Here is a 13738-nt window from a genome sequence, read left to right on the forward strand (position 1 = left end):
ACGGATAAGTGACCTGGAAGATACAATAGTGGAAATAACTACTGCAGAGCAGAATAAAGAAAAAAGAATGAAAAGAACTGAGGACAGTCTCAGAGACCTCTGGGACAACATTAAATGCACCAACATTCGAATTATAGGGGTCCCAGAAGAAGAAGAGAAAAAGAAAGGGACTGAGAAAATATTTGAAGAGATTATAGTTGAAAACTTCCCTAATATAGGAAAGGAAATAGTCAATCAAGTCCAGGAAGCACAGAGAGTCCCATACAGGATAAACCCAAGGATAAACACGCCAAGACACATAATAATCAAACTGTCAAAAATTAAATACAAAGAAAACATATTAAAAGCAGCAAGGGAAAAACAACAAATAACACACAAAGGAATCCCCATAAGGTTAACATCTGATCTTTCAGCAGAAACTCTCCAAGCCAGAAGGGAGTGGCAGGACATATTTAAAGTGATGAAGGAAAAAACCCTACAACCCAGATTACTCTACCCAGCAAGGATCTCATTCAGATTTGATGGAGAAATTAAAACCTTTACAGACAAGCAAAAGCTGAGAGAGTTCAGCACCACCAAACCAGCTTTACAACAAATGCTAAAGGAACTTCTCTAGGCAAGAAACACAAGAGAAGGAAAAGACCTACAATAACAAACCCAAAACAATTAAGGAAATGGGAATAGGAACATACATATCGATAATTACCTTAAATGTAAATGGATTAAATGATCCCACCAAAAGATACAATAACCAGCCCTCTTCTTTTCCTGTATAGTTTTCTTTTCAGTAGAGTTTGCTGTATAGAGAGCACAGCATAATGTAGAACACAAAACAACGAAAAACTGTTTAATATATATTGCCTCTTTTTCCAAAAAGCCAGTGAATTCACATTTACTGCCCCCAAAATGGTGTTTAAACTTTTTAATTAATGTTAATGTGAATCAACGGACAGACTTTATCACGTTCCGAGTTCTGGATGTGTGTGGTCGTATGTCAAGAATCTGGGGAGTCACTGCCTTCAGGGAGTTTACTGTCTCTAATTGTGGAGGTGCAGTGCATACAAAAAATGTTAGCAATAAGTATGGGACGCGTGAGCACTAGAGAAAGACATCATGAAGTTGGACATTCACATTTGGTGTGTGCTTAACGTGTTCGGGCCTTTTCAAAGTTTTTTCAAAACTAATCTCCACAATGACCCTGAGATGAAAGTATCATATCAGTTTTAAGTGATGAATAAATAGGATCAGAAAGGCTAAGTGATTTACTCACTTTCACACTGCCAGTAAAAGGTAGAGCCAGTTTCAAAGGTGGTTCTCTTTCCATCTGATTGCAAAAGGAGGAGAGAAAGGTAACTCCACATTTTATATCCTCGGAGATAATAAAAGTCTGAGATAATAGCATTTATAGAATAGAATTATGAGAAAAAGCTGGCATGGGAGGAGAGATGGCTTTACTTGTGTATATTGTTTCTGAAGCAATACTAAGATATATAAGAAGAAATATTCCATTATCAGATAGAGATTAAAAATCCTAGTTAAAAAAAGAAATCAGTCTTGGAGATGTGAGTATGGTATTCAACATTGTTTCACTGTAGACATAATGGAAAATAATAATAAATGAGCAACTGTATTCTTGATTCCACACAACTAAATGATGCCATCTGGAAATTCAAATTCTAGGAGGTGTGATGAATAGTCGGCAATGGGGGCTGTAACAATTCCTCCTGTGCCTGTGCATGCATGCAACATCTCACATTAAAAATTGGAACCTATTTTTTCTCCCTTGGAATATGGGTTAGACTTACTTGATCAATAGAATGTGGGAAAAGTGATGCTGTACAAGTTCAGGTCCTGGGCATTATGTGACATGGCAGCTGCTGCTTTTATTCTTTTGCTATCCTGAGCCACCTGGTAAAGAAGTCTAGGCTGTCCATCTGGAGAAAGAGACCACGTGGAGAGAGAGACCCCAGCCAAGAACCCAGCACTAAGGGCCCCAGCATGGAAGTAAGGCCATCCTGATCCTCCAGCCCAGCTACCATCTGAATGGGTGAGTGCCACCGACACAGCAGAGCACAGAGGAGTCATCTCCGAGGAGCCCTGCTCAAATTTCTGAATCACAGAGTCATGATTAATAAATGTGTTTCGTTTTAGTCCACTACGTGTAGGGTACAGTGTTACCCAGTACTGCTAAAAGAGAGAAGAGACTGACAATAAGTAATTAAACAAATATTTGCTTTTTCTTCCTGACAGGAAATGAAGCATTCTATTAAGAAACATAAAACCGGACTTGATAGCGAGCGGCCAAGGAGGTGGTAGAGAAGTGTTTGCATTGGGTGGTCAGAGAAGGCTTCCTGAGGAGGTGACATTTGACCAGAAAAGGAAGTTAGAGCACTGAATAGGTCACAGTGAGGAACCATGCACATCAGGAAAGAAATAATTCCCCAGTGTTTCATAATAGGTTATAATCGGCATGTCCAAAATCAAATTCCCATCTCTATATTGGCATCAATATAGAAGGCTCTTCACCATTTCTTTTGTCTGTATTACTATTTGTATTTTAAAATGAGTTCATACACCATCTTCCTCAGAAAGGCCTGAGTTCTCTAACCTGAGCCAGTATCCTCTTCTACATCATCATTGCCACCTGCATTTTCTTCTGGGAGAGTTGGAACATTTTATACAGCTTATTTCTTTTTACCCCAAACTTAAAGCTCGTTTTGACCTATCTGATCCCACAATATATATATTGTAGGTGAAACGGCAGTACTTTCTTGCCTCTATTTACGTTACATTCACTATCTTTTCTTTTATTCTTTTTTTTTATCGCCTGTTGGATTCCAGCTTAAGCACATCACCAAAATTTAGATTAAATCAAAAAATGTTTTTTTTTTTTCCTTTGGCCAATGGCTGCTTAATCTGTCACTGAAAAGTAGCAACAAAACAAAGCTTTTATCAACCAGAAAATGTACTGTGCTTCCTTTGGGAAGGTAAACAAGACAGCAGATATAGAAGCCTCACTCAGAGGGGGAAAAAAGAAACTGAAGGATTTTAAGAGTAACCCCTGTCAAATGGAGCAGTAATGTGTACTGCTTGACAAAATAGGCTGGTGACTGTCAAAATAAATAATAAACCTTCCAGCTCTGACTAATGATAGAACTACCCCGAAGACTTGAGGGAAGCATCCAACAAAATGCAAAATTGAAAGGAAAATTGGAACAATCGGCACAGCCTCCCAGCAGCTAAATTTCAAGTAATTTTGGAAAAACTCAGACCATTCACCAGGTTTCATGGCAGATGGAAAAGTTCCAAAAACTCTTGTGATTGAACATTCCTGTTTTGTTAGGAAATCACATCTCTTCTGAAGGAGTGCCAAGAAGCTGGTTTCTGCTTTTTCAATACAGAAACAATCTTGCCGTGACTGTGGCATTCTCTGTGCAGACATTCAGCCGACTGCCAATAATATCATGAGGAGGAGCTGCCAGAGCTGGACCCCTTTGTAGGCAAAGTGGGGCAAATGGCAGAGAAGGCAGAGATCCAGGGAAAGGCCATTTCTGATTCCTTTCTATGTCCATTTCTTCCCAGTGGAGGTACCTATTTTTCTTTTTCCGTAGCTCCTTAGAGGATCATCTTATTTTTCCTTTCCAGAAAGCCAGGTTTTCTAACATGATTACAAAGAAAACTGCCCAAGAGTCTGCAGATAATGTTATGACCCTTTCCAGAGGCAGTTTCATTTAAACAAATTGTTTTGTGGAGGCCCCAAAACCCTTGATAAATTTCTGCTCTAAAATTTAATAATACATCTAAAGTGGAAGAATATATTGTTCATGGAAGAATTTTAAGTATCTCAAAAACATAGTTCTGCAAAAGCCATCTTGCTTCAGAAATTATCCACTTATGCCTCAAGTTCTTAGTGGCAGAGGTGAGGGCTGGTTTGTCCCTCTGCCTGACTCCTTTAATTGTATTTTTGTTCCCAGGCAAAGCTATTTGCTGGGCTCCCAAAGTCAAAGTGAAAGAGAGAGAAGGAAAAACACTAAACAGAGTTATCGTCTCCCAAGGAGGGGCCGCTTCTAGATATTATTTAGCCTACAGTAACATGACTTGCTTTCTCATTTAATTTTATTTATTTATGTTCTTCCATTATTTATTCCTCCTTTATCTGTTTCATGCATTATATTTATTGACTCCAGTTCCAAATATGTTTTTCATAAGAATTTGATTCTAAGTAAACAGTTTTGAGATGTGAAACAAGCAAAACATCAAATCTAAAAACATACATTTAGTACTTGTTTCTTTCCAGCCAAAATTATTTCCTAAAATCTGCAATTTAAAAAAAATCCTGTCCATTTTATTTATCTTGAACATTATCTTGGAGAGTTATACTAGTCTAAAATCTGCATTCTATATTATTTTGATAGCCATATTTATTGCAGCAAAAAATCAAGAATACTCAGTTTACAGAATGAATATCTGAACTCAGGACCATACCAGATATATGAGTAGCAAGTAATTGTCAAGATGTGTCATAAGTGAAGTGAAAGGTTAGTTCCCTCCAATAATCATGACTCACAAATGGACAGGAAGCAGGATGTTTTGGCTTTTTACCTAGTGATTGCAACATTCTAGAATGATTTTATTCACCAGTCCTTTTGCTTGATCCATCTTACTCTAATAGAGGGTGACCCAACCCAGTCACCATCATGTCCAAGGAATCCTGCACTTCCTGCAGCAGTTATTCTGCTTGGCAGGACTGTCTTCTCTAAAACCTTCTCTGCTCATTATTCTTGCTGCCTCTGCAGGGTCAGTAATGTGTCTGCCAGTAAAGTGTTGTCTCTTTCCATTTCCTATTCCCATAACCACAAAAAGTAGAAGCAGTTCCCCAGTTGAGGAAAGAGCATTTGTCCATTAATAACCACACTAGTCTAGCAGTGAAATCCCTTGCTGATGCTCTAGTCATTTTTAACTTGGACTACTATAACCACATTCTGTGCTGTCTCCAAGGCTTTATTCTTCTTTCCAGTTTAAAATGATCTGCATTCTGCAGATCAAATCATTTTCTAGATGGACTTAAGTTATGCCCATGGGGAGAAAGAGCCTGGGCTTGGCAATATTGCATATAGGGAGTGTGGTGTGTAATGGGGAGATGTGTGTCTAAAAGGGGCATTTAAATATACCATATGATGACAGGGACCCAGCTTCATAGTTTTTTTTGCATTCCAGGAATCAGGAACTCTCAAGATCTTATTACAATTTTAATGACTACATTTGACAAATTATGGGAATTTGCTCTGCCTGTGTCCCAGCTTATTACATAGTATTTAAAAATATTTTGTGTACAGCAAAATGATTTGACTTACATACATCATGAAATGATTACCACAATTCGTTTAGTGAACATCCATTGTCTCTTATAGATACAAAATTAAAGAAATAGAAAAAACTGTTTTCCTTGAGAGGAGAACTCTTAGGATTTCCTCTCTTCACAACTTTCATATAGAACATACAGTGCAGTTGATTATATTCATCATGTTGTATGTTACATTCCTAGGACTTATTTATCTTATAACGGGAAGTCTGTAACTTTTGACTACCTTCATCCAATTCCCCTTCTCCTTACCCCCACCTCTGGTAACAAATCTGATCTCTTTTTCTATGAGTTTGTTTGTTGTTTTTGGAGTATAATTGACGTACAGCACTCTGTTAGTTCCTGTTACACAACATAGTGATTTGACATTTCCATACATCTCAAAATAATCATTACAGTAAGTCTAGTTACCATCAGTCACCATACAAAGATATTACATAATTATTGACTGTATTCCCCACATCTTACATTTCATACTGGTGACTCATTTATTTTGCAACTGGAAGTGTGTACCTCTTAATCTCTCTTACCTATTTCCCTCACCCTCTCAGCCCCCTGTTTGTTCTCTGTATCTATAATTCTGTTTTTGCTTTGTTATGTTTGTTCATTTGTTTTTTAGATTCCACATATAAGTGAAATATAAGTGAAATCATATAGTATTTGTCTTTCTCTGTCTGACTTTTTTCACATAACATAGTACCCTCTAGGTTCATCCATGTTTTTGCATATGGCAAATTTCATTCTTTTTTTATGGCTGAATAAAAAATGTGGTATATAATACCACATCTTTATCCATTCATTGATTGATGGGCCCTTAGGTTGCTTCCATGTCTTGGCTGTTGTAAATAATGCTGCAATGAACATAGGGTACATATATCTTTTCTAATTAGTGTTTTCCTTTTTTTTGGATAAATACCCAGGAGTGGAATTGCTGGATCTTATGGTAGTTCTTTTTTTAATTTTTTGAGGAATTTCCATACTGTTTTCCATAGTGGCTGCACCAATTTACATTCCCACTAAAAGTGCAGAAGGGTTCCCTTTCCTCCACATCCTCACCATCACTTGTTGTTTGTTGTCTTTTTAATAATAGCCATTCTGACAGGTGTGAGGGGATATCTCACTGTGGTTTGATTTGCATTTCTCTGATGATTAGTGATGTTGAACATCATTTCGTGTCCCTGTTGGCCATGAATATGTCTAACTTAGAAAAATGTCTATTCAGATTCTCTGCCTATTTTTTAATCAGGTTGTTTTTCTATGTTGAATTTTATGAGTTATTCGGTGTATTTTTGATATTAACCCTTTATCTGATATATTGTTTGCAAGTATATTCTCCCATTTAGTAGGTGGAATTTTTGTTTTGTTTCTTTCACTAAAAAGCCTTTTAGTTTGATGTAGTTTCATTTGTTTGTTTTTGCTTTTGTTTCCCTTGCCTGAGGAGACAGATCCAAAAAACATACTACTAAGACCTATGTTAAAGAGCGTACTACCTCTGTAGACCTTAAACTTTTACAGTGCTCTATGTCTATTATATCTCAATAAAACTGGAAGAAAAAAATAATAAATTTTTTTAAATGTAATAAATAAATAAATAATTGAGAAAACATCCATAATACAGGAAACATTGTAAGACCTGAATGTGAGGCAAAGCTCTTATATTAAAGGGTAATTTTGGGGAAATCTGCCTTACATTTATTTATTATCAGATTAAACAAACACATAGGCTGTGTGTGACATGTAGCAGATGCTCGATAAATGTGTTTTCTTCCATAAGACATATATATATGGTGTTTGTGTGTGTATGTGTGTGTGTGTGTGTGTGTGTGTGTGTGTGTGCAACTTTTGCAAGCTGAAAAGCCACCAAGGAGTACTGCCATTGTTTAATAACTTCCTCTTTGATGCAGCCAAATCAGCAGAGTCAATTTTTAAGAAACTCCTTGAGTAATAGGTACGTTGTCCACCAAAATCTGCAGATAAGAAAAGAGTAAAAGCAAGAGTAGCATGAGACAGTGATAGAAAAAGAGCAATTGTCTGCTACCCCTGGACATTGTTTAATTTCCTGGCATCCTAGACATTTTTGTGGCTTATAGTTTAGAATTACTATAGCCTTCTAAGAAAGAGTTAATTCATTACCAAAAGGTGAGCCATTTCCTGTCTACTCACTTGTAGAATCAGTCAGCACTATTTTATCAAAGGAACATTGGCTGTTACCCAGCATTAATCACTTTCAGAACAATTATGATTTATTTTAGACATAAGGTTATGGATCTCTATTTCCAGATTCCATTTTGGCAACTTTGAGCCTTACCTCTTATGTAAGACTATTGCTGAAAACAGTGCTTCTCCAAATTGTCTTCCTTCACTTTTTTTGTCTCTTAAAAAAAATAATTACATTCAAGCTAGTGAGCCTATGAACCGATGTGAGACCTATGCTAGCTCAAATATTGTTTGCATATAATCCTACACAGATGTGGAGCCAATAGGGAGCTAGATCACTGTGTGCTTTTACACATCTTTTAGTTAAGTTAAAAATCCAAAAGCTAAATCTTGTGTTCTGGGACAACATGTGAATTTGACATTTCCTGGAGGCTATTAGAACCATAAACCAATGAATAGACTATATTCATCCATTTCAGTGGTTTGTGACTGTGAAAGACTAAATATTTACAGCGTCTTTTATCCTTAGATACAATATAATGATATCATCATTTTAATAGCTCTTTACTCAAATGTGGCTGCATCCCACTTAGATTTTAGAGACATGCATTTAAAATAGTTTGGGTCTCATTAACCATTTGAGTAAGGCCCAAGAATGACAAAATATATAGCAAGAGTTCAAGGCGTTGAAATTATGATTTTAGTTTTGATTTGTCTTCCCTCCTGAGTCTTGCACTATTTACCAAACTTTGCTCTAAATGTTCAGATAAGAAGATATATTTGTTCACACACAGTTAGTCAGAAGAAGGTCACTAACAGATCCCAAGCATCTGCATACAAATACAGGGCTACGCACACAAATTAGGGATTGGGCAATGGAATGTGAATGAACCAGGACAAAACTTTGGCAGCCACTACGGAAACAACGAAAGCAATGTGGCCCACTGCAAGCTGCATGAATGACCTTGTTGTATATAGGAAAATATAGTATTATCTCATAAAACCTTTTATCTTGTCATTTGCTTTTCCTTTTAGAGTCCTACAAGTGCATGAATGCTCTTCCTCTCATTATTTTCCCTGTGTATACTCTTACAGTTTCTGGAAAGAAAATTGAGTTGGTATATTTGGTTAATATTATTCTTCCCCTCTCCCTCCCATGTAGGATGAAAACAAAATCTGGTTTATTTTCAACACAGAAATGTAAGGACAACACTGACTAGTTTCTTCTGTATTTGGCTGTATTACTCACAGGTTTTCACTTATATTAATTCTCAGTCTTTTGTGTAGAAGAGAAATAAAACATACTGACTGACATAGACATTATCAAAATAAATTTATGGTTACCTCCCCTAAGGTGTACAAAGGATATGATCTATTAGGACTTTTGTACAAAGACTTTTGGAATGCTCCATTCATTGTAGTTGACCTCAATGATTATTTCATAAATCATTATCCTAAAGCACCTATCTAAAATGTTTTATAATGCCTTGGTTAGATCATTATTCAAGCCATAGTTTATGTCATGATGAGGTAGAATCAAAATGAAAGAAATGAAAGCTAAGGGATTTTTTGGTTTGTAATATACTGATCCTTAATGAATGTTCAAAGAAAATCATGTATATACAAAGGGGTAATGTTTCTTTCTATCCCACAGCAGTGGGGAAATACACACACACATATATGGGATTAAATGTAGTGTTAATAATAAAGACTATAAACAAAAAGGTCCTACTGTATAGCACAGAGATCTATACTCAATATCCTATTATAAACCATAATGGAAAAGAATATAAAAAAAGAATGTATATATATGTATAACTGAATCACTTTGCTGTACAGCCAAAATTAACACAACATTGTAAGTCAACTATACTTCAACTATATGTAACTCAACTATAAGAAAATAATAAAGGTGGTGGTATACTAGATACACATTAAAGTATAAGTAAAATAAAACAAAGCAAATATTTAAAACAAAACAAAAACTCTCAGTTTTTTATTGACTTTTAACACTCAATTTCCTTATGCTATATGGGAAAGATATCTGCTGTGTAATACTTTACAAACTTATTGAAAGTATAAAATGAAACAATGTGCTTAAAGAACTATGAAAATCAAAAGCAACAGGTAATGAGAAGATGGTATTATTACTTCACTGGTAGTGCTAGCAAGTGAGGGTATATGAGCAACACCATGTGTCTGCTTTTTAAGTGGAAAAATCATACCCATAAAATGTCATGGGTAAAACAGTAGGGAGTTCTCAGCTTCCTTTGAACATAACAGAAAGCTACACAGAAGAGATAACATGTGGACTTGATATTGGAGGTAAAGTAAGGGTTCTTCAAGTGGAGACGAAAGAAAACAGTATTCTGAACAGAGGAAACAATATGTACCCCTACAGATAAGCAAGAAAAATCATAATGAACTCATCAAACTTGTGGCTGAGATGGGGGAATGGGAAGATAGTGAGCCAGAGGTGGCTGAAAACAAAACTCGTATATCAGGGTCATTCATGTGTTAGTCTGAGGAGTCAAGATTTTATTGCTTAACTGATGGAAACGCTTGGATTTTATTTATTTATTTATTTATTTATTATTGAAGTGTGGTTGATTTACAATATTATATTACTTTCAGGTGTATGGCATAGTGATTCAGTATTTTGACAGATTATACTCCATTAAAGTTTTCACAAGATAATGGCTATTATTATTCCCTGTTCTGTACAGTGTATCCTTGTCACTTATATATTTTGTACATAGTAGTTTGTACCTCTTAATCATATACCTCTATCTTGTCCCTCCTCTCTTCCCTCTCCCCATTGGTAACCATTAGTTTGTGAACACTGGAGTGGGAAAGCTCTTGAATTTTTTAAATGGAAAATGTATAATACGATGTGTATTTGTGAAAAAAAAAATTAATCTCAAGTCAGCAGTGTGGACCTGTTATGGAAAGGATTGGTGAACAGACTAGAAAGAAGAATGGTTAGGAGGTTATTACAATTATCCAGAAAGAAAGGATTAACAATCCATGCTAATTTGGTTGTCCTGAAAATGGTGAAGAAGGATGAGTTTGAGAGGTAGAGATATGGCAGAATTAATAAGATCTGTTAACCATTTAGAGTTGTGGAGTAAAGGAGAGGTAGTGATATGTCGGTGTATTAGGGATTTCTGATATATAAAATGGGAGTAATTCTCTAAGCATGTACTTAAAACTCTACCAGAATGAAAAGTATATATTGCTCTAGTGTGGTTCTCTGCTGTGTTTGCCAGTAAGTAGTTTATTTCCTATTTGACCCTCTTCCCCACAGTATATAAAGCATTTTAAAAACATGTAAAGCAGATGCAAGCTAGCAATCCCTTCTTTTCAGTAATTTCTCAGATGAGATATAGAAGATTTAGGAAAAATTCCACTGTGCCCACCCCTTCTTATCACGCTTTCATTTGAACAGCATTCAGTCAAGTCCTGGGATTTCAGCCGGGGTCTTTCCTACATGATTGGTGGTGTGGTCATGAATCACTGTGACATGCATCTCCTGAGTTTCTCCTTTTTCACCCAGTTCACTGATATACTTTATTCAAGAGTGCAAATGTTCATGGTAAAAACTTACTTATCTCTTTCTCTTTGTTTAATGCATACCTTAAAATGCCTGCATCATTGCTGTCTGGACAGCTCACACTCTAACCTCCAATGAGGCAGGAATTGAGCTTAATTAATTCCTGTTTATAACACTCAATACTGCCTTCTAAAAATATGGACATTTAACAAATGTTTTGGTGATAGTGGAATAATTTGTCTCTTCTAGGGTGCATCCCTTTCGACTGAACCTAGAACAGCATACATTGTACTGGTTTAGGGAGGATAAATGTAATTCCATGACAATTAAAAATGATAGGAGGAGTAAAAACCCATCCATCTGCCTAATGACTAAACTTCAGTGGTGAAGATTTGATAATTCTAGTGAAGTTGTTAGTGGAAGAGTCTTTTATTTTAACACATTTTAAAAATTCAGGGAAGTTTGACTGCTCCTGCTAGCTCAGTAGTGTCGAGTCACTTGAGGCAACCTCAGTGAACTCAGGAAAAGGAGAGGATCGGTATTTGCACTTCAGAACAAAAGAAAACATGATTTGTTTCTGTTTAAATTAATTCAATCTTTGTTCATATTGTTTCCAATATGGTACCCAAATCAAAGAATTTAAGCTCCCCCTTACACACACACATATACACACACACGTGTGTGTGTGTGTGCGCGCGTGTGTGTGTATATGTATATATACATATATACGTATGACCTCATATAAAATATATATGTGTATCTTCCCCTTGGAAAATAATCATTTTTCTTTATGTTTTATTACTTTAAAAGATTAAAAGATTATTATATTCAACTTCTTGCATCTAAAAGCTGCTAATCAACTGAAATGGGTATATATCAATTAAAATAAGCTTTTATTGATAGAATTTAAGAATTAGATTTTTTTATTGATTTAGTTTGTGTATGGATTTGTGTGTGTGTGTGTTATTAATACCTACAAAAATTGACCCATGCGGTTCCTAGGGACTGCTTGCTGAAAAGTTGGCTGATTGGGTAAGACTTCTTTTCATAGTCATATAATCAGTACTGTGAGCTTGGAATTAAAAAAAAAAATCTCAAAATGAAGCAAAACAGATTTGTAAAAGAAAATTTCTCATTCTTACCAGAACACATTTTACAAATCTGTTCTATCTAGGTTAACCTGTATTTTCAAACAACAGGAACATTAAAAGTACAGTATAACTCTGTGTCCTAGGCTATTGAATAATTTCTTCTTGTTCAGGCCCCAGAGCAGGAGAAGTGCATTGGTTATTTCGATGACTTAGAAAAAGCATTACCTGAGTATTTTCAAATCAAGCTTATTGTTTCCAGCCAAGCCTGTTAAAGCAACCACTGTGATTATTGTATTCCTTACTAACATATAATACACATTCAATTTAATTCTTTGGCTGCAGCTATTTTTGTGGTAGATGGTGAGTTCTAAAAAAGAAACAATACACTCACGTCAGTAGTTTTTTGTATGCATCAGGAATAGAATATTTAGAATTTCATTTGTAGAATTTTAAATCATGGAGTTGATTTTGTAGATACCACTGAAATATTTAAGAGACACAGTCTTATTTTAGAAAATGTAGTTCCCATTTTATCATTTATATTTATGTTCCAGTAAATTTGCTTTCTCCTTTGATTTAATTTTATCCACTGAAAAATTGCCTCTGATGTGTTTTGCATTTCCCGCCCCTCTCCAGATGTGTCCTTCCGTGTTTCACCGCCAGCAGATTTACTCTGGTGTTGTTAGCAATTTCTGCCACCACAGAAAGTTATGCTTTAGTTTTTTCCTGTGGTCTCCTTGCAAAGGTTTAAGCGAAAATGAGCTACATTTCAGTTCAAAAGGACACTACTGTCCAGTGAAGCTACTTAGTTATTTCTTTGAAAATTTAATTTTTATGCCTAAAATTAAATAACCATTATTAGTTTCTATTGACATTTTGAGACAAATTTTACTATTCCTAATAGTATTTCCCTTGAGTTAACGTTTTTTATTTATATACTTGATTTTTTAAAGGTTTCTTGAATTCATAATTAAATGTATTATGTCTATGACTTCTAAAGTGTGTATATCTAGTTTTATATTTCTAATCAATAGAAAAGCGTTAAAAACACGAAGTTTAATCTTCCCCATTGAGGGGACCTCTTTGGGTCTAAGTGCTGACACTGCCACCTCTGACAGGTAATTTGAAATACTTCGACATTACTTTTCCTAGTTGTGAAGGTAGGACCAAAAGACTTGCACTTTATTTATTTATTTATTTAAACCAATAAATACCTTTTTATTAAAAAGAAAATAAAACACTAGTATGAGAGCCCAGGTATCTATCTTCAGAGCCTGTGCTATCATGAACCATGTAATAATGTTTGGTTTTTTTTTTAAAAAAGAGTTTGACTATATTTCTTGTGTCTAGATAAGCAAGAGGACAAAACTGAAATATATCATAGATCTAGCGAAGACGGTTTGGAATTTGAGAAGTCACAGTCTGTATTAGTTGGGTTTTTTATTTATAAGACAGGCAAGCTCCCAGTAAAAATGTAAGGACTTGCACTTTAATGCCTTAAACTCATTTGAGAGAAAGATATCGATTCCCTATTATGTTTCTAAAGTGGCAATACAAATGTTGCTATAATAAAAT

The 13738-nt window shown here is 35.3% G+C and overlaps 1 pseudogene; it reads right to left on the bottom strand.

Annotated features, from left to right (window-relative positions):
• The window catches only part of LOC102987524 (activator of 90 kDa heat shock protein ATPase homolog 2-like), a 17309-nt pseudogene extending 13737 nt beyond the window's left edge, over positions 1-3572 (bottom strand).
• Positions 3573-13738: the final 10166 nt, after the last annotated feature.

The sequence above is a fragment of the Physeter macrocephalus genome, chromosome 10, assembly GCF_002837175.3.
Source record: "Physeter macrocephalus isolate SW-GA chromosome 10, ASM283717v5, whole genome shotgun sequence".
In the NCBI taxonomy this organism is placed as follows: domain Eukaryota; kingdom Metazoa; phylum Chordata; class Mammalia; order Artiodactyla; family Physeteridae; genus Physeter; species Physeter macrocephalus.